This window comes from Pinus tabuliformis, chromosome 7 (genome assembly GCF_031772625.1).
Source record: "Pinus tabuliformis cultivar Carrire ecotype Pingquan chromosome 7, CPIR1, whole genome shotgun sequence".
NCBI lineage: Eukaryota > Viridiplantae > Streptophyta > Pinopsida > Pinales > Pinaceae > Pinus > Pinus tabuliformis.
The window spans coordinates 1,155,753,433-1,155,772,258 of record NC_142293.1 but is presented as its reverse complement, the minus strand read 5'-3'; the positions used below and the strand labels follow the sequence as shown (position 1 = coordinate 1,155,772,258).

Here is an 18,826-nt window from a genome sequence, read left to right as displayed (position 1 = left end):
ACATGGTCAACTCCACCAATTAAGGAAAAATTATACCCTAAGTCCACTAGGGTAAAAAATGGTCTTGTAGAGAAATATGCAGAAGAGGTACTAAAATTATGATTTTTAATACCTCAGTGACTCAATCAAGTGCTTTAGTTATAAATTCAAATAGCTAACTAGCAATTGGATGGAGCTATCAAGCTCGATCGACCCTTTGCAAAACTAAAGTTTTACAAATTTCAAGGAGGTTTTATTTTCAAGGATAGGATCCTTATGTGAACCCTATAGATTTAGAATGAAGAAAGATCTCATATTTAATCCATTAATAATTTAACCAAGTTAATATAATATTATTTTACTTAAAATGGAAATTTAACTAGATCTAGGTTTTGAACAACATTAAAATATTTTTATGTTATTAATAAATGCCATTTGTGACTTTGATATAAAGCATTGAAAGAGTTACACGCATGCTTCATATTGAATTGTAAAAGGTGCAACAAACATAATATATACATGTGTGTGTGTGTGTGTGACTAAGCTCTTGTATATAACTTCAAAAGAAATAAAATCAAATAAAACTTAATTGTAATTTACATCTTGACATCTTTTAAAATTGAATAAAACTTATTTCAATAATAAATAATCGATTTAAATACTTGGATAGCTAAGTAAATTTAGGAAATTTGATAATGTTATATAAAATTATATAAAAATGTTACCATATATTGTTTTTTTGACCTATGTTAAATTCTAAAACTATTGAATTATATCATGTTATGACTAAGGTCTTGTATATAATATCAAAAGAAATAATATTGAATAAAAAATATTTGTTGTTTACAAAACATCTTTTAAAATTGAATAAAACTTATTTCAATCTATTTTCATCTTTTAATTCAACCTTGAGATAAGGAATTGATTGAAATGCTTAAAAGAGTTGACCATGGAATGGTATATTGATGGGTCACAAAAATTTCCATATATATATATATCATAATATGGATTACTTTAGAATTTAAATAACTACGTCGTAAGGCATTCCCCTATGAAATAAACTCCCCTCTTGTCTTATGTGTCTTACTATGATGCCTCTGATCTGATGTTAGATGATTAAAATGTTTTCCACTGATGGATCAAAGCTCTCATTATAACTAAAAAAAATGTCGATATTTTGTCCATTCGCATCAGTTAGGCCTTCAATTCTTTGTGTGTTTCTTATTGTTATTGTAGGACTTTACGAGAAAATGATATTCAAAAGGCAAAATGATGGCACCAAAGTATGTGATTTCAAGGGGACGAGTCCAAGTTGTTTCTAAAAAAATCGTGGGGTATTTGATTTTGCTGTATCCATGGAAAAACACTGAACTCTCATGGCAGTGAACATGGTTTCATTTTCATCCTGAGAAGAATTGCATGAATGGTACTATGTTGGAAGAAATTTAATAGATTTGGATTTACTCTTAATTTTATTTAATTTCTTCGGTTTATTCTTATTCTTGTCTGTTGTTCTGTGTGGGATTGGTGCTAGGGTTTGTGGATGAATTGAACATCAATAGATCCAGATGGTAACATTATTAGTTTAGAGAAACCCTTTTATTTTGGGAAAGTTCTTTGTACTGTCACTGTAGGTTTAATTTTAGCTTTTATTGATACTATATCAAGATTCTAATGTGATTTATATAAGATTGTAAGTTGTAACTGAAACAATATTGATATTCCATCCATATGCATCACTTAGGCCTACAATTATTTGTGTGTTTATTATTGTTGTTGTAGGACTCTATAGGAAGACGATATTCAACAATAAAAATGGTGGCAAACACTAGGAAGAACGAACGACAACGGAGTGTGTGATTTCCAGGGGACAAATCAAAGTTATTTCTGAAAAAATCATGGGGTCTTTGATTTTGCCATATCCATGGATGAATGTTGAGCTCTCATGGCAATGAACGAGGTTTCATTTTCACCTAAGAGGAACTCAATGAACAACACTGTGTTGGAAGAAATTTAAGACATTTGGATTTACTCTTACTTTTATTTAATTTCTTCGTTTCATTTTGATTCTTGTCTATTGCTATGTGTGGGATTGACGCTGGGTTCTATGGCTTAATTGAATGTCAGCAGAGCCATATGGTAAGATTGTTAGTTCAGAGAAACCCTTTTCTTTTAGGAAAGCTCTATGTAATGTCATTGTAGGTTTAACTTTAACTTTTATTAATATTGTATCAAGATTCTAATGTGATTGTGATAGGATTGCAAGTTGTAATGACTTTTTGAATGAATATATTTTAAAATTCAACCCATGTTAAATACTTTTAGATCTTGTATAATTATACTGATATTTTACCACTATCAAATACCTCTAAATCTTTGACACTTACACTAATATTCTTTGTAAGCATTGTTGGGGACACTTAAAAGTAGCATATAGCCTTGAAATTGTATTGAAAGCTAGATACCAGCCTTATTGCAATTGAATGAGTTATGGATTGAAGTGAAATAAATTTTATTTTTTGTGGCCTTAGCACCTTTGGTGTACAATGGATGGTATTATCTATTCTATCAATAAAATCTATACTTGACCAATTGGGGAAACATAACATGGGGTCACAAGGTGTAGAAGGATCTGGTGCACTGGTTTACTTGGATTTGTCCATGGTTCCCAACCACTGGTATGACATCAATGGAACTTGGACAGGGTCTGCTACATTCTTGGTGAATGGGAGCAATGTGATGCTCTATATGAGATCCACGAATGAATTCTTTCAAGTCCAAAACTTGGCCTTTCCATAGAATGCATCTAATATGCTTCTCAAGAAATGGGTGAAATTGGAGGTGAATCTTGTCATAATTACGCCCAAGGGCATAGGGATCAAAAATTTCATGAATCTGACCATGAGCTGGATTGGCGAAGATGGAGCATGGTGGATTACAATCAGGTCGAAGCTCGAGATAACAGGCGTGGCCCTAATTTTCAAGATGGAAGACTTTGTCAAGTATGAAGAAGAGAATATTCTACATTATGTTAACGAAATTTGCATGTGGGAGGGTGAGGATTTCTATCTCGTGGCCACCTCTGGAGTGTTAGGTTTGGACACTTCTACAAATAGAGTGGTTGTTAAGCATGTGCTCAAAGATAGCTTCAATGGCGATAAGCATGATTATTACACCATTGGAACTTACAATGCCTCAAGCCAGAAATTTATCCCTGATAATCTTGAAATGGATGTTAGGCTGGGGCTGTGGTATGATTATGGGAAATATTATGCTTCTAAGACTTTTTATGATCCATTGAAGGTGAGAATAATTCTTTGAGGATGGGTTGGAGAAATTGATAGTGAGCATGACAATATTAGAAAAGGATGGGCTTCTTTGGAAGTCATGATCTTTATCTTTAACCCTAATATATTTATCTATTTTCTAGTCATCTTTAGTGTCCTGGGGGTTCGATTGTGAGACTATTGATTTCTTTTGTAGAATATTCCCAAACATATTTTGTTTGATAACAAGATGAATACCAATATTATCTAATTGTCAGTCGAAGAAATTGATGAGCTTTGGTCTACTGAGCTGGTCGTCGAAAACTTGCTGCTCCAGCTAGGCTCTGTTGTGGAAGTTAATACAACCAAGGTTGTTCACATACGGGTACTCAGTGATTCAATACTAGATTTCATTTTATGAAACTTACTAGTTTCGATCCTGTGGTGTGTTACAGGGTTGCTGCTACAATTGGATATTGAGCTAGTTATTGAATTCTAGAAGGATGTTTGTGCCATTGATGCACCCAAAGTTAATGCAATCTAGTACTGCAACACTAGCAGAGGAGCTGCAGGTAGAGGTGTGTTGGGACCGTTTGGGTTATTAGTTATAGCTGAGAAAAATTTGATGGAACAAATAAATTAGTTTAAGATTAAGCTTCTACGACTCTCAGTACCTAAAGAGTATGAATCGAGGTCATCAATCACATAGGTGTTTAATATAGTTATTTCCAATCTACAGGATCATGTTATTCATGTTGTGTTAAGATTTGGATTCCTTAAATATATTTTGTTCTTCATCTCAATAATCTGAGATTGAGATGATTATATTGGGATTCAACATACAATTGTGGTGCTTTGAGTTGTACATGTGCAATCCATGTCCAATCGAAGTGTTGATCATGAGGTGGGAGGTTTAGGTATCCACATTTCTTCATATTATGAAGTATAAACTGCCATTTGAAATCCTAGTTAGGCTACTCTTCTCTGATTCCCTGTAGACAAAGTCCTCTAAGGATTCATGGATTCTATAGATAAGGATTTTAGTCCAGCCATTAGCAGCAAAACCTTATTTGAGTGAAATTGGGATATTGTGAGTTTTAAATCTTCATCTGCATTCATGGTTCTAAGGTTCTGAGGTGTTAAATCCCTTATTTTGTAAATATTTTTGTCATCATGGAGTTGAAGGAAACACTAGATTTTGTAATGTTTTTTGTTAACAACAGAAGGTTTCTTCTGTTTGTATGTTTTATAAAAATGGCGTCCACAGGGGGTACACATATATTTGGCATTTATTCTCCTGCAATCAAATGGATCTGAAGCATGACCAAAAGATGTTAGACACGTTGGTGTTCTTTAATGATTTGGGAGAAAACATGAGGATTATTTCTGGTACATTGTACAAATTTTCTCCTCCATTAGTGGTGCTTTTCGTGGGTGGATTAATGAACATCACTAGATTTTTTATGGTGTGGCTCATTATCACAGATCGTATTGCCACCCTTAAAAACTAGTTGATATTTGTGTGCATAACATTGGGATTGATCTGAATTTATACAGGAATGCAACAAATTATAGATATAACCATAAATAAAGAGATGCAGCAAAAAAACATTTCCTTTCATTAATATCAAATAATGTAATATGCTTGCAAAAAGAATGGAAATAAGACTAGCTCGGGCGATGGTAGCTTATCTCTAAGAAGAGATGTGGCAACTACAGTCCTCTGAATTGAGTTACAATGAGGCTCAAGAGCCTTTTTATTACTGAACAATAAGAGAAAACCATAAACAACCAAAACCCTAACCCGAGGAGATGTAACACCAAGAGTTTATGGGCCCCGTTAGGGTTAGTTGGGCAATCAACTTCTCAGGGTCGTAACTTGGTCATATTATCTCTATTTGATCTGCATGATACCTCGTTGGAAATATATCTCTGAGGAATACAACTGAAAATGCAATTTTGTTGAAATTTCCCAAAAGAATATTGCCAAAAAACATCATTTAGGGCCTCAAAATGGTTCTGAAAGTTCAAGACCCAAAAAGCCACCAAAAATAGTAAATTGTGCTACAATTAAGGAAACTAAAAAAAAAACTATCACAAAAATGGTGAGGGTACAAGTGGAATAGGCAAGTGGCCACCAATATCCACCTCAATCATTCCTCCCCCCTTAGGAATAAATGGTCTCTACTGCATTGAGTTCCTCCATGAGATAAGGAAACTTCTACTTAACTTGGTCCCTAGTGAGCCATTTTCTTTGGTGTAGGAGTTGGTCGGATTTGACAACTCAATATAGTTAGAACTTTAGTTGGCGAGTGTTCTTGATATGCATGTCCATGATCTGATCAGTTCCAACTTGTTCCATGCAATTTGGATTTAAATTTGTTGGTGTGAGTTGTTATGCAATGTCAGGCGTGTCCAGGAATGGTGGAAAGTATGGTCGAAGGTGATCCACATTGAACACTGGGTGTAAGCCAAGGAATGGGGGAATGCTTAATCTCAAAAGAATTATCTCCCACAACCTTGGCAATGGTGTACGGTGCATATCGCAGTGGGTGAATCTTAAGGTGGGGTCCAACGAGGTGCTCCTTCTGCAAATGTAGTCAAACTTTGTCACCCACCCAGAACTTGTGTGGCACCTGATGTTGATCACCTCATTACTTGTACGTAGCATTGAATTTTTCCAATATGTCCTGGACCTGTTGGTGGATTTTTTGAATGTGCTCAATGAAGCTATTTCCTTGTCGGCATCGGACTAGACATGAGTCGAATCTGTCGGAGTCGTTGCAAATTGTATGGCCACATCAATAGGACATAGTGGTTGGAGTCCCAAGTCCACATGAAAATGGGTGTGCCCAGTCAAGCTATGGAGAGCTCGGTTGTAGTCGTGTTGGACATAGAGGAGGGTCTCATCCCACCTACGTGGATGCTTTGAGTTGTACATTCGTAGAATGTGTACGATCATCATGTTTTCCACCTCTGTCTAGTCATTAGTTTGGGGAGGAAAGTTGTGGACTTAGTGAGCTTACTGTCCAACATTGACCAAAGACTGGACCAAAATGTACTGAGTAATTTAATATCTCGATCTGAGATGATATATTGTGGGATCCCAAAGTATACCCACACTCATTCAAAGAAGAGTTTAGCAGTGACTTCTACTGTGATACTCTTCAAGAATCTCTCGATGACCACAAAACATAGTCATTTCCATTCTTAGTAGAAGGAAGGCCTGACATGTAATCAATGGAGATTGATTCCCAAGGTTGACTAGGGGTAGGAAGCAGAGTATAGAGACCTTGCTTCTTGATGGTCGATTCAGCAATGGCAAAGGTAGTGCAATATCTTTTGTACTTCCCACCATCTTATCGAAGATTCAACAAATAGAAATGCTTCTACAATATTGCCACCATTTTATCAATCCTGAAATGTCTAACAGCCCAACTGTAATGCGCTTAGCAAATCATCTTCGCACGCTCTCTTGCGGGAACACAAAGGTGTCCCAGGTGGCATAAAAAAGCATCTTTGAGGTGAAAATCTAGAACTTGTTGACCCTCCAAGATCATATGGTATGTGTGGCCTAATCTTGGGTCGCTTTTGTAGAGAAGTGTCAATCAGAAGTCTTGTGCCCATAAGAGTTGACCATAGTGGTTAACACCATGATCGGTGGTTGGCTAAGGTAGTCTCCAACATTATTTGTGTTGCCCTTCTTGTACATTATATTCAAATGGAACTGTTGCAGGTATGTGGACCACTTCTAATGGTGATCGTTCTGCAACTTCCCTTGCATCTGTATGAACTGTATGGGTTGGTGGTCTGTGTGGATGACCGTTTACTTCCCCAAAATGTAATGCTTCCATTATCGGCAAGCCTGCACAATGGAATACATTTATTTGTCATAAGTGTGATACTTCTAAACTCTGTCTGGAAGTGTCTCACTGTGATATGCCACTAGATGCCCCTATTGAGTAAGGACTACCCCAATATCATAGTCAGAGTCATCTATCTCGATCTCAAATTGTTTTTGCAAGTCTGGTAATGTGAGAATTGGTGCAGAGTAGAGATGATGTTTCAAGTACATGAACACCTCCTGTTTAGATTCAGACTGAAATAATTTTTCTTTCACTCCTCCTTTGGTGACTTAGCTCAAGGGCCAAGTGATATGAGAGAACCCCAACATGAACCTGTGGTAGAAATTGGTAAGACCTAGAAAGTTGTGGAGCTCTCCCAAAGTGGTTGGGGCTAGCCAATCCTGAAAGAATTGGATCTTGTTTGGATCCACATGCACCCCTCATTCATCAATATTGTATCCTACATACTAAACCTGGGTCATGTCAAAAGTGCATTTCCCCAAATTGGTACACAACTTGTGTTGCCGTAGTGTTTGGAGAACCTATCAAATGTGGTGGAGGTGCTCTTCCAAAGTCTAGCTGAAGATCATGATCTCATCCAAGTATACCACTACAAATGAGTTTTTGAATGGCTGCAAGATGTTATCCATCAGCCTCATGAAGGTTGCAGGTGCATTCATCAACCTAAAAGGCATAACCAACCATTCGAAATGTCCCTCCTTGCCTTTAAAGACAGTCTTCCACACATCGGAGGGTTCGATTGTTACCTGGTGATATCCAGACTTCAAGTCAATCTTTCTAAAATATTTTCCCCCCTTGATTTGGTCCAAAAGGTCATCAATCTATGGGATCAGGTACATATTCCATACAATGATCTTTTTTAGCACCCAATAGTCAATACAAAGTCTCCAAGTCCGATCCTTCTTCTATACCAACACGATCAGGCTCCCACAAAACCATGAACTCAATCGAAAGTGACCTTTCTATAGTAGCTCCTGAATTTGCCTCTTGATTTCATCGTTCTCTAGAATGGAGCATAAATAGATTGGTCCATTGGGTAACGATGCACCTAGGGTCAGATCGATGGAGTGCTTGAATTAACAGTGTAGAGGCACCCCTACGGGGGAGGTGAAGATATCCTCTTACTCCTCCATGACCTTGTCCATATGTTGTTGTTGTGTAGAGGGGCCTTGTCTAGAGGTTGTGACCATCGTCTTCTTCTTTCATTAAGGATGTATCATCAGGAAAACAAATTTCCCGGTTTTGGAAATGAGCTTACTACATTGTTTTGTAGTAACTAGAGAGATGGTGGTAGGCAATGCTACCTATGATATCCTATACAAATTATTTCCCAATGTAACAATAACAATGCGAGGCCTTGACTCATACACAGTGTTGGTGTCTAAGTGTGAACAAATTATTCAACCCTTTTTCCTACACTAATTCATCTATCCACGTGCATACACGTTTCAAGGTAACGGGCAAGGTATATGGAGGAGCAAGGTTACAATCTTACATCAACCAAGGGTTCGTGACTAAGAGATTAAAGCATCACTATAACAGTAATAGAAATTAAATTGCAGAACTTAAAAAGACATTCACAACATTCTATGGAAATTTGTAACAACAATAAGAAAATAAATGCAGCAATTAAACAACATACATAAAAGGAAGACACACAACACCTGATCAGAAGAGCGGGCCCAGCTCTCTGTTCAAGGCTGTGTTAACTCACAACAAAAGATAGAACAGTAAGGTACTTATACTTTATTAATCTTTAGAAGATCTGTTACAATACATATCTCTGTGTGGCTAACCCTTCGCATAGGAATGAAACCCCTTTTATACAATACAAGGGTAATAACATCTTCCCCAAAACTTGACAGCTAAATGCCCAAAAATATACAACAATTCAGAATAGCATAGTGCCGAGAGAGAAAGAACAAAAATGATCCAAAGTGGATTAAAACAGCTGCGATTTGGTTATGTTGTTTCAGCATTGCTGAACAGTTACTGTGAGTTGTGAAACTGCTACTACATGTGGTGAGATCAACACCTATTCCTCGGAATATGTGGACATAACAAGTTTTAGTGGTTCGCATCGGCAAAACCCTCATTTATCTACTTCATTAACTAAATATTCCAAGAGACAGAGAAAGGGGTTTACCTCATAGATTTATCATAATAAATGTATGTTAATGAGTGTAAAAAGGATAAAAGGATGGGTGGAAATGTAAGGAAAAGTTAAGTAGATTTGGTGCCCAACATCTCCCCCCAACTAGCCTTCTACATGCCCTCACGCAGTTCGATACCTCCATAAATATGGGTTAGATTTGCTGTGGTCCTCGTGGAGCTGGGCGAGATCATATTCCTCTACCATATTTGTTCTTGGAACCTTGTACCCCTCTGAAAGAAGAACTTCCTTCCACCAATCGTCTAGTACATTATATGCTAGGGTATAGTGCTCTGTTGGGAACCAAATGATAGGAAAAATGCACCCAATCCCCATCGACTGGACCCCACATGTTTGGATGCATGCCACGTATCTTGGCACTCTACTTAGTGCCCGTGCAAAATTTGGTGCCCCAAACGGTTCCCTATTTCGGACGAAAGTAGGTGACATCATCCACCTTTTCTGGCAACTGTCGAGGGCCTCATCCTAAAATGTGAATATTTGTTTGACACAAAGATCAATGCACCGCCTTTGTGTTATCAGCATACATTCTTTGTTCCCCTCAATCCCTGAAAAGGTGGTGTGCTTATTGTACATAGTCATTGACTACTCATGTTCTCCTCTCACCATAAGAGGCTTCATGGTCTGATTTGATTCAAACGTATTGGAATCCTTCTGCTAGCTTATCTAATTGAGAGTGTAGGAGGCGAATGCCCTTAAATGAATGTCCCCCACCTATGGTACTGGATTAAATTCTTTTTTAGCACGCAAGAGATATCCATGCAGATAAAACTCACACATCAATTGTTGAGTTGCTAAATCATGGGCCCTCAATATCTAAAGGAACTATACCCCATCCTCAATTTCATAACTGATTTCCTTCCTAATGCTCTCCAAACAGAAGAAAATGAATTTCTCATGAAAGAATAGAGCATAGCTAGTAGTAGGAAGATGACATGCCATTACCTCTTTTGCCAAGCTGAACATTTGTTCTTTATCAACCTTCAATTCTGTCACTTGTGCCTCCAACTGTTCCACCTTGAACTGCTACTTTGCATGCCTCAATCACAATATGTCCACATAATCCACATATTCAAATATAGCCTTGGATGCCTATTCCTGGCCTCTCTTCACTTCATTCTGATACCGTGTTGCATTGTATTTTCAGGTTTGAATTTTAGCTATCAAGGAGAACTCATGGCCTTCGAACAACTACTCGATTGGGTCCATTTGAATGGCAACAGAAGTTGTTGCCACATTGTCCACCTATGTTTCTGCTTAAGACACCGTGGATTTGGGCTTCTTAGCATGATGTATATCTTTCCTCACCTTTTTCTTTAGCCAGTGCGCCCACTTGTTCAACCTCCTAACCTCTGTTCTTAGCCACTTCACATCCCTGAATTGCAACTGATATTTCTACTTGGCGGGAAGCCTCTGCTACTCACACAACTCTATCCATTCCTTCTTGAACACCGCCTCCTTTGGTACTGTAGCCAATTTAGCAGGAGATAGGTCACCTGGGGGAATGTCTGTTAGACATATTTTCGGGTTTTCCCCCCTCGTTTTCTCTTCCTCAATCATTTCTTGCTTCACGACCACCTCGACCGGCCTTGCCACTAGTTCAAAAGCTGATGGATTACTCAAGGGAGTATCCATAGGTTCAATTATCGAAACCATTCTGCTTGGTCCCTCTCCCTCGGAAGCAACTGCTTCCTTCTTAACCATTACCTCAACCCACTGTGGAGCTGTCTCAATAGGTGGCGGATCAATTGGATGGATATCCATAGGCGTTTCAACCATTATCTCCCCTCTTGGTTCCCCTATTTCAGAAACTCTTGCCCCTTCCTCTATTCTATGTTCCTAGGCACCTGTTGCCCAAAGAATATTTTCCTCACCCAATTGTTGTTCTCGTGGCTCCGTAGGGCGTTCTTCCTCTCTTTGTCCCTCGAGAAGGTCTTGCTAGGAGTCGGAAGCCAACAGTCCTATGGCAACTTGTCCTTTGATTGACCCATCAAATTTCAGAATTGTGGGAACAACAATCTCCTCCTTTATTCGTCAGGAAGTACGAGATGTACTCACTCCTTTCAGAATGGATGAAAAAAAAGGAAATTGAAAAATATTTTCTGACTGGTCTGTTCCATCCCCGACTCTGACCTCGATCTCTTTTCCTTTATCTTCAATAGCTCTTCTTTGAGTCGAGGCTTCCCCCAATGTGGTCTTTGGTCCTGTGGTTGACACTGGTTCTTTTGGAACAGTGTCAACCTCATGATTTAATTCCTGTACAGTCTCTGGAGCCGAAGGGATTGGTGGTGGTTCTTGTGTGACACCACCACTCATATCCAACATTTCTTGAGCAGATGGTGTTGGCACTATTCCCTCTAGCACGACATTAATGAAAGTGGACTCCTATACCACCATGTCAACCCCATCCATTATGTCCATAGTTTCTCCTTCTGTCGGTCCCACGGTTTCTTTAGCCTTAGGCCTCTCTTTCCCTGGTCCATCCTCCTCCATTGGCTCCATAATCAAGGCTGGTTCTTGTGTGACAGCCTCAGCTATGGCGCTAATGACTTCTTTCATTCCAACTCTTTCCTCGCTCGGTCTATCCTCCTCCATTAGCCCCATGTTCAAGGTTGGTTCTTGTGGAGCAGCCATGGCCATAATGTTGACAATTTCTTCTATCTCGACCCTTTCTTGCTCCAGTACTTCTTCTTCCATTGGCTCCATAGTTGAGGTTGGTTCTTGTGTAATAGCCTTGATTGGTCCTTTCGCTTCAGGCTCCCTGTTTTGCTCCGCTTCCTTGGTCTCCATTTCCATTTCCTTTGGTTCGTCCTAGTCCACGTATTCATCTTCTGCTACCAGTTCTTCCTTCATTGCTTCCAGCTCCTCTCCCCTAGCGGCTATAACAACTACTATCTCTTCCTCTATTGATTCCTGGAATTTTTCCCATGGGATTTGGAACTAGGCTATTGCATGCATAACCAGTAGCCGAACCAACCCATGGTTGGTGATGACTGTTGCAACTTGTCATGGGCACTGAGCAGATTGCACCATCAACTAGAGGCTCTTCAACAGGAAGAAAGGGATGTTTAACGAGAAAGATTCTGACTGTGGAAACTGGAGGTGAGCAAACACTCTTAAGTGATATTTAAATATGGTGGTGTACCACCCTGAGAAAGTTATATATCTCATTATAAAACTTGCTACATTGGCGCATAGGTGCAGTAATGAATTCCGGTCATGTCTTCAGCCTTTTTGGATGACGCTCTCACCAACTTGCAAAAATGCTTTAGGGAACTCCGGGAGGGAGGTTCTTCATGAAAACCAGCTTTTTCCATGCTGGGGTAGCCCAATGACCTTCGTGATAGCTTCCTTTATGATAGGGACTTCTATCCCTCTAACCCGAGAGCTCTCTTTGCCTAAATTGAGTGCGAACTCTATTGCAACTCCTTCATTGAATCCCTACAACCTGTCGAGATAAACATTCCAAAATGCATTTATAAAGATCTTCCATACTTGCTAGTTGTTACGGACCACTTTTGTATCCTCCGGCTCATGACGCACAGCCAATCCACCCATCACTATAGAGACAATAACAGCATGGTGGATGCTGTCGACTGGTAGGGGGAGAGTAGCAGCAATCCACACTAACAACAACAATGATAGCAGCATGGTGGTCGCGGGGTCAAAGGGTAGTGAGAGTGATCGGTTTATCTTGGGAAACGCAGTGAATTATGGCAAGTTATGGTTGTACAATGGAATAATTATAAAAATTGAATGAAATGCATTGGGAAAAGACTGATAAGGTATTGGCATACAAATTCAAATTCCAATGCGTCATGGTCATTATTACAAAATCACGATATTTTTTTTTACCATTTGCATTGGATTTGGTAATGATGTATCATTAATACAGTTTAAGTACACCATTGTTTATTTATGACGGGACCCTCCCAACTTAAATGTGGCCATCCGCAGCACGTACTTATCTCTTTAATAGAATATTTTAATTAAATCCGTAGAGTCAACAAAGGCATACCTAGAGACCTACATGGCGACGGGGTAATAGAAAATTAACCAGTGGAGTTACAGCAACGGCAAAGTAACAACATTGGCAGAGGAACAACAACGATGGAGTAACAACACCGACAGAGTAACAGCAATGGTAGAGTAACAACACCGACAGAGTAACAACAACGACAAAGTAACAACACCGACAGAGTAACAACAGTGACAGAGTAATAGCACTGGCGGAGTAACAGCAACGGTGGAGTAACATCACCAACGAAGCAACAACAACGGCGGAGTAATAGCACCGGTGGTAACAACAATTGATACTTAGAAAAATTTCAAGTGTAACAATGGTGGTGGAGTAACAACACCGACGTAGTAACAACAATGGCTGAGTAACAGCAGCAGCAGAGTAACAACATCCACTATTACTTGGAAAATTTCCTTTCAACTTCTCCTTGTCATTTTTTTATTCTTATTCCTGCAAAAGACAAATGAGTAAGTAGTAGCAGTATTATTATTAAGTTATGAAACCAACTCAAGAAAAGATATAAAAGATAGATCAACACCTTAGAGTTCAGCCTGTTCGACGGGTAACCTCCTTTACATTACATAAATGAAAAATTCTTGGATGATACAAATGAAAAGACCTCCTTTCTATATATAGGAGTCTAAGGGGTCATCACATAAACAGAGCCGACATAACAATAATAATGTAAGGGCACAATAATAACAATAGTGGGCTTCTATGTGGCACAATAGTAACAATATGGGAACTACATGGGTACATCAATATAATAAGTGGGTTGTACTAATAACAATAAGGGGTTACACTAGTAATATAGGGGCCTAACATGCCCCTCTCCTTCAAAAAGCGTTGTCCTCAATGCTTGAGTAGTTCTTGATGCTTCTGTATACAATTCTTGTCCTCTAATGTGGAATCTTCAGCGGGTAAGTTCTTCCACTTGATGAGATACTCTGAAATTGATCGATTTTGTAGCTGTCGGGTTCTTGTTTTTGTGACTGCTCCAGGTTCCAATATGATTTTTCCTTCCTCTTCAATTTCTGGCAATATTGTTTGAATTAGGATCTTTTGCAACTTTTAAATAAGTGGCCATACTTCTTCGTCCTTCTTCCATTCATCCCTTGCCTCGTTTATCCAATCTAGTTGGATAATAGAAATAGCACAAAACAATGCTTCCACATCCTCATCCTTGAAGAGTCTTCCCATTCGGTAAGGTCGACATTTTTTAAGTGCATGTAGTATTGCCAACATTTCCTTCTCATAAATAGTTTGCTTGAGATGTAGCAGTAAAAATACCCAATCTCCTACATCAAAACATTTTTCACTACAATGTTGATCTACCTGTTGTTTCATTTGATTTTGCGCCAAAGTGGCATTATCCTTTAAAAGTTGAAGAACTGTTGTTGATTCTCGATGTGATCTTTCTCTGCTTGAACCCTTTTCTTCTTGATATGTCATTCTATCTCTAGAGTTTGAGGAGTGGTAATTTCTTCCAATCCTTTACAAGATATGGTCGGATTCATTTCTTGATGCTCAATGTGATGTTTCACTTCTTGAACATTTTTATTCTTGATATGTCCTTCTATCTTGATAGTTTTAGGAGTGGTAATTTCGACCAATGAATTACAAGATATGGTTGGATTCATTTCTTCTTTCTCGATGTGATCTTTCACTTCTTGCACATTTTGCTTCCTGATATGTCCTTCTATCTTGAGAGTTTGAGGAGTGATAATTCTTGCCAATGCTTTACAAGATATGGTCTGATTCATTTCTTCTTTCTCTGGGATGAGGTCCTAGCATATATCCTCTTCTTTTGATGTTTCTTGATCCTTTTCTTCCTCATCTTCATATTCTATTTAAAATAATTTCTTCTCAGCACACTTATGACCTTTAGTGCATTTTCTATCACAATTGTAACAAAGCCCTTTTTCTCTTTTTTCCTCCAATTGTTGTGGTGTAACCCTTGTAGGTTATGGAAGGTTGGGAGAAACAACACTTCCATCTTTATAGTTGTGAGGGGTATGCTTCATGGTTTCCATAATTTTTCTTTCCACTATGTCACAAATCCCTTCTACTCTTTCCAATTGTTGTGTTGTTGCTCTAAAGAAGGTGTTGCTATTTGTATCCTCATAACGTGCTATCATTTCCTCCGTGAAAATTGACCGCGTAACAAGTTGTTTACGACAAAAAATCCCTTCATACCATAAAAAGTGATCCAGTTCTAAATATGAATATGAAATACATACCTTTTGTAACAGTGGTACACCATGTAGATCAAAATATTGCTCCATCTAAAGTATCCAATTTATCGGATCCTTGCCATCAAACTTCCTCATCTTGTTTTTTCTTGATTTTAGGAGCTTGATCTTGAAACGACTATAACTTTGTACTTTCGGATCTTTAAGTTTTGAAATTGCAACCTGTAGTATCCATCTGTGTCCTCTTTCTAATGCCACCAGTCTGACCCCAATTGGATTCTCCAATGAAGAGTTATGTCAAATATCCAATAGTGACCTGATTAAAGACTAATTCAGTAGAGCGAACTTGTATGACGTGCCACGTGTCCCTGTTTTGACCTTGGCTCTGAAAAATATATACAAGAAACTGCAGTCCATCCTCGTTCTATACCTTCTTACAAAATTTCAATCTAATGCCCAGAGAGAAGGTTATGAAGATTTTCCCCAGGTCACCTGTTTGGAATGCAATTGAGGAGTCTATGAAAAGACCAACTTTCTCAGATCATATCTCCGCAAATATAGCACGAAAAACTCTGCAATTTGGACCTGAGCTTCAGTGTGATGTCTTCTCAAATGGGTTTGTGTTTTAGCTTCTGAAACATCACAGAAAAAAAGTTATAGCGAAAATTCCATGATGACCTGTTTGGAGCAGCGAAACCCTAGAATCCAAAGCTTTGATTCCAAATGTTATGAAACCTACTCAAGAAAAGATAGAAAATATATATCAACGCCTTAGAATTCAGCCTCTTTGAGGGGGAAACCTGCTTTACATTACATAAATGAACAATTCTTGGATGATACAAATGAAAAGACCTCCTTTCTATATATAGGAGTCTAAGGGGTCATAACATAATCAGAGCCGACATAACAATAATAATGTAAGGGCACAATAATAACAATAATGGGCTTCTATGGGGCACAATAGTAACAATATGGGCACTACATCGGTACATCAATATAATAAGTGGGTTGTACTAATAAGAATAAGGGGTTACACTAGTAGTATAGGGGCCTAACATATTATTATTATTATTATTATTATTATTATTATTATTATAGTTTTTAGTAGGAGGCAGAGAGAGCATTCTTTGCACCAACAACCATCAAACTAGATTTATTAGAGAGGTGTTTGATGAAGGCATCCTTAGAATTTGGACGATGGTATAATTTCAAACGGTGTCCATTCACTAGGAAAGAAGTACGAGTTTCATCTATTGCAACCAATCTGATTGTTCTGTTGTCAAACACAACGTCCACTCCATAGGGTCCCATCCAACGAGTGCGAACCTTTCCTTTAAAATTCTTAAATCGGGATTCATAAAGAAATGCCCAATCTCTTGTATGAAACACCTTCTTCTTGATGAATCTATCATGCCACTTAATTCTCTGTTGTTGAATAGCAGTAGTTTTCTGGACAACCACTGAACAGATCTCATCTAACCCATTGAGTTGTTATAGCTAGTGTTTCTGGGCCTATGATAAGTCTAATACCACTTCCAAAGCTGTTCTGAGTGTGCTGATCTTAAATTCTACTAGAAACAAGGGGGATTTCCCGTAGACTAACTCAAATGGTGAAAACTCAGTTGTATTCCACCATGTTGTCCTATACACCCAAAGAGCTTCTGGAAGTTTCTAAGACCAATCCTGGTGATGACTTGCTACAGTTTTTGTCAAGATATTTTCCAATACCTTGTTTGTACTTTGTACTTGTCCATTCACCTGGAGGTGGTAAGGAGTTGTCACTTTGTGTTTAACCCCATATTTCTGCATAAGCCTTCCTATCATGTGGGACGTGAACTGTGATCCCCCATCTGAAACGATCTCCCTTGGTGTACCATATCGGACAAAAATTTCTTCAAAAAGAAAATATGCAACCACCTGTTCTATTGCTCTTGCAATAGCTCTGGCTTCCACCCACTTAGTCACATAATCAGTGTAGACCAGAATGTGAAAATTTTGATGAGAATGTGGGTTGAAATGTCCAGCGATGTCAATTTCCCATTTCTCAAAAGGTTCGAGGACTATCTAGGGCTATAGTGGCATCTCATCTAATTTCCCAAGTTGTCCCATCCATTGACAATTGTCACATCTTCGAAAATAATCTCAGGCATCACAAAAGATAGAAGGCCAGTAGTATCCCATTTGCAACACCTCGTGGCTTGTTATTTTATTTGCAAAATGCCTCCACAAGGGCCATCATGGGTAGCCTTTAGTATCTCATAGATCTCATCCTCTGATACACAACATCAAATATGCTAATCGACCCCTGTATGAAAGTGGTATGCTCCCATCCATGAATATCAGGTACTATGATGAATAATCTTACACTGATCCTTGTATGACAAATGACAAGGTACTTTCCCTAGAGCAAGATAGTTAGCAATATCTACATACCACCAAATGTTAGCAGAAATTGTAAAGAGATGGTCATCTAGAAAACTATCTTCAATGGGTGTACATTCAACATTATTTTCTAGCCTAGACATAAAATCAACAACCACATTGTCCTTTCTTGGTTTATCTACTATGGTAATGTCAAATTCTTGAAGTAACAAAATCCATCTTGTAATATGACCAGGAGTAATGGGCTTATTCATCAGGTACGAAGGTGGGATACCCAATAATATAATGCCGAAACTTGTTGATGGCATAGATGACAACAAGGAATTATTTTTTAGTCACTATGTAATTTAACTCAGCAGGAGCCAAGTTCTTACTAACATAGTAAACTACATATGGTACCTTATCCACTTGTTGCCCCAAAACTACCCCAATTGTTGTCTGAGAGGCATCAACATGAATATGGAATGGTAATGTCTAATCCAGCCCTTGAAGGATCAGAACGCTACAGACAAGTTCCTTGATCTTCACAAAGGCTGCATCATAGTCATCTGTCCACACAAAATATACATCTTTTTTTAGGAATTGAAAAAGTAGATGTGTTATTTTAGCAAAGTTTTCTATAAAGTTCCTGTAATAACCAGAACAACCAATAAATCTACGTACCCGTGTGGCTGTTATAGGTATCAGGAAGTGCAATATTACCTTTATCTTAGCTGGATCCATTCGAATTCCTACAGCAAAAAGTAAATGTCCCAAGGCTATTCCTTCCTCCATCATCATGTGGCATTTTACTGTACTCAAAGAGGCATGCATCTGTTTGCATCTTTCAAGAAATTTTTCCAGATTTTCCAACCCCTCCTCGAATGAATTCCCATATGGAGTGAAGGCATCCATATAAATATCAACCCTGTCATCTACCAGATCAAAGAAAATCCCAAAAATTTCAC

At 38.4% G+C, this 18,826-nt stretch overlaps 1 pseudogene; it reads left to right on the top strand.

The window, feature by feature from the left end:
* Positions 1-2,880: 2,880 nt before the first annotated feature.
* LOC149251589 (beta-fructofuranosidase, soluble isoenzyme I pseudogene) lies at positions 2,881-3,300 on the top strand (annotated as a pseudogene).
* Positions 3,301-18,826: the final 15,526 nt, after the last annotated feature.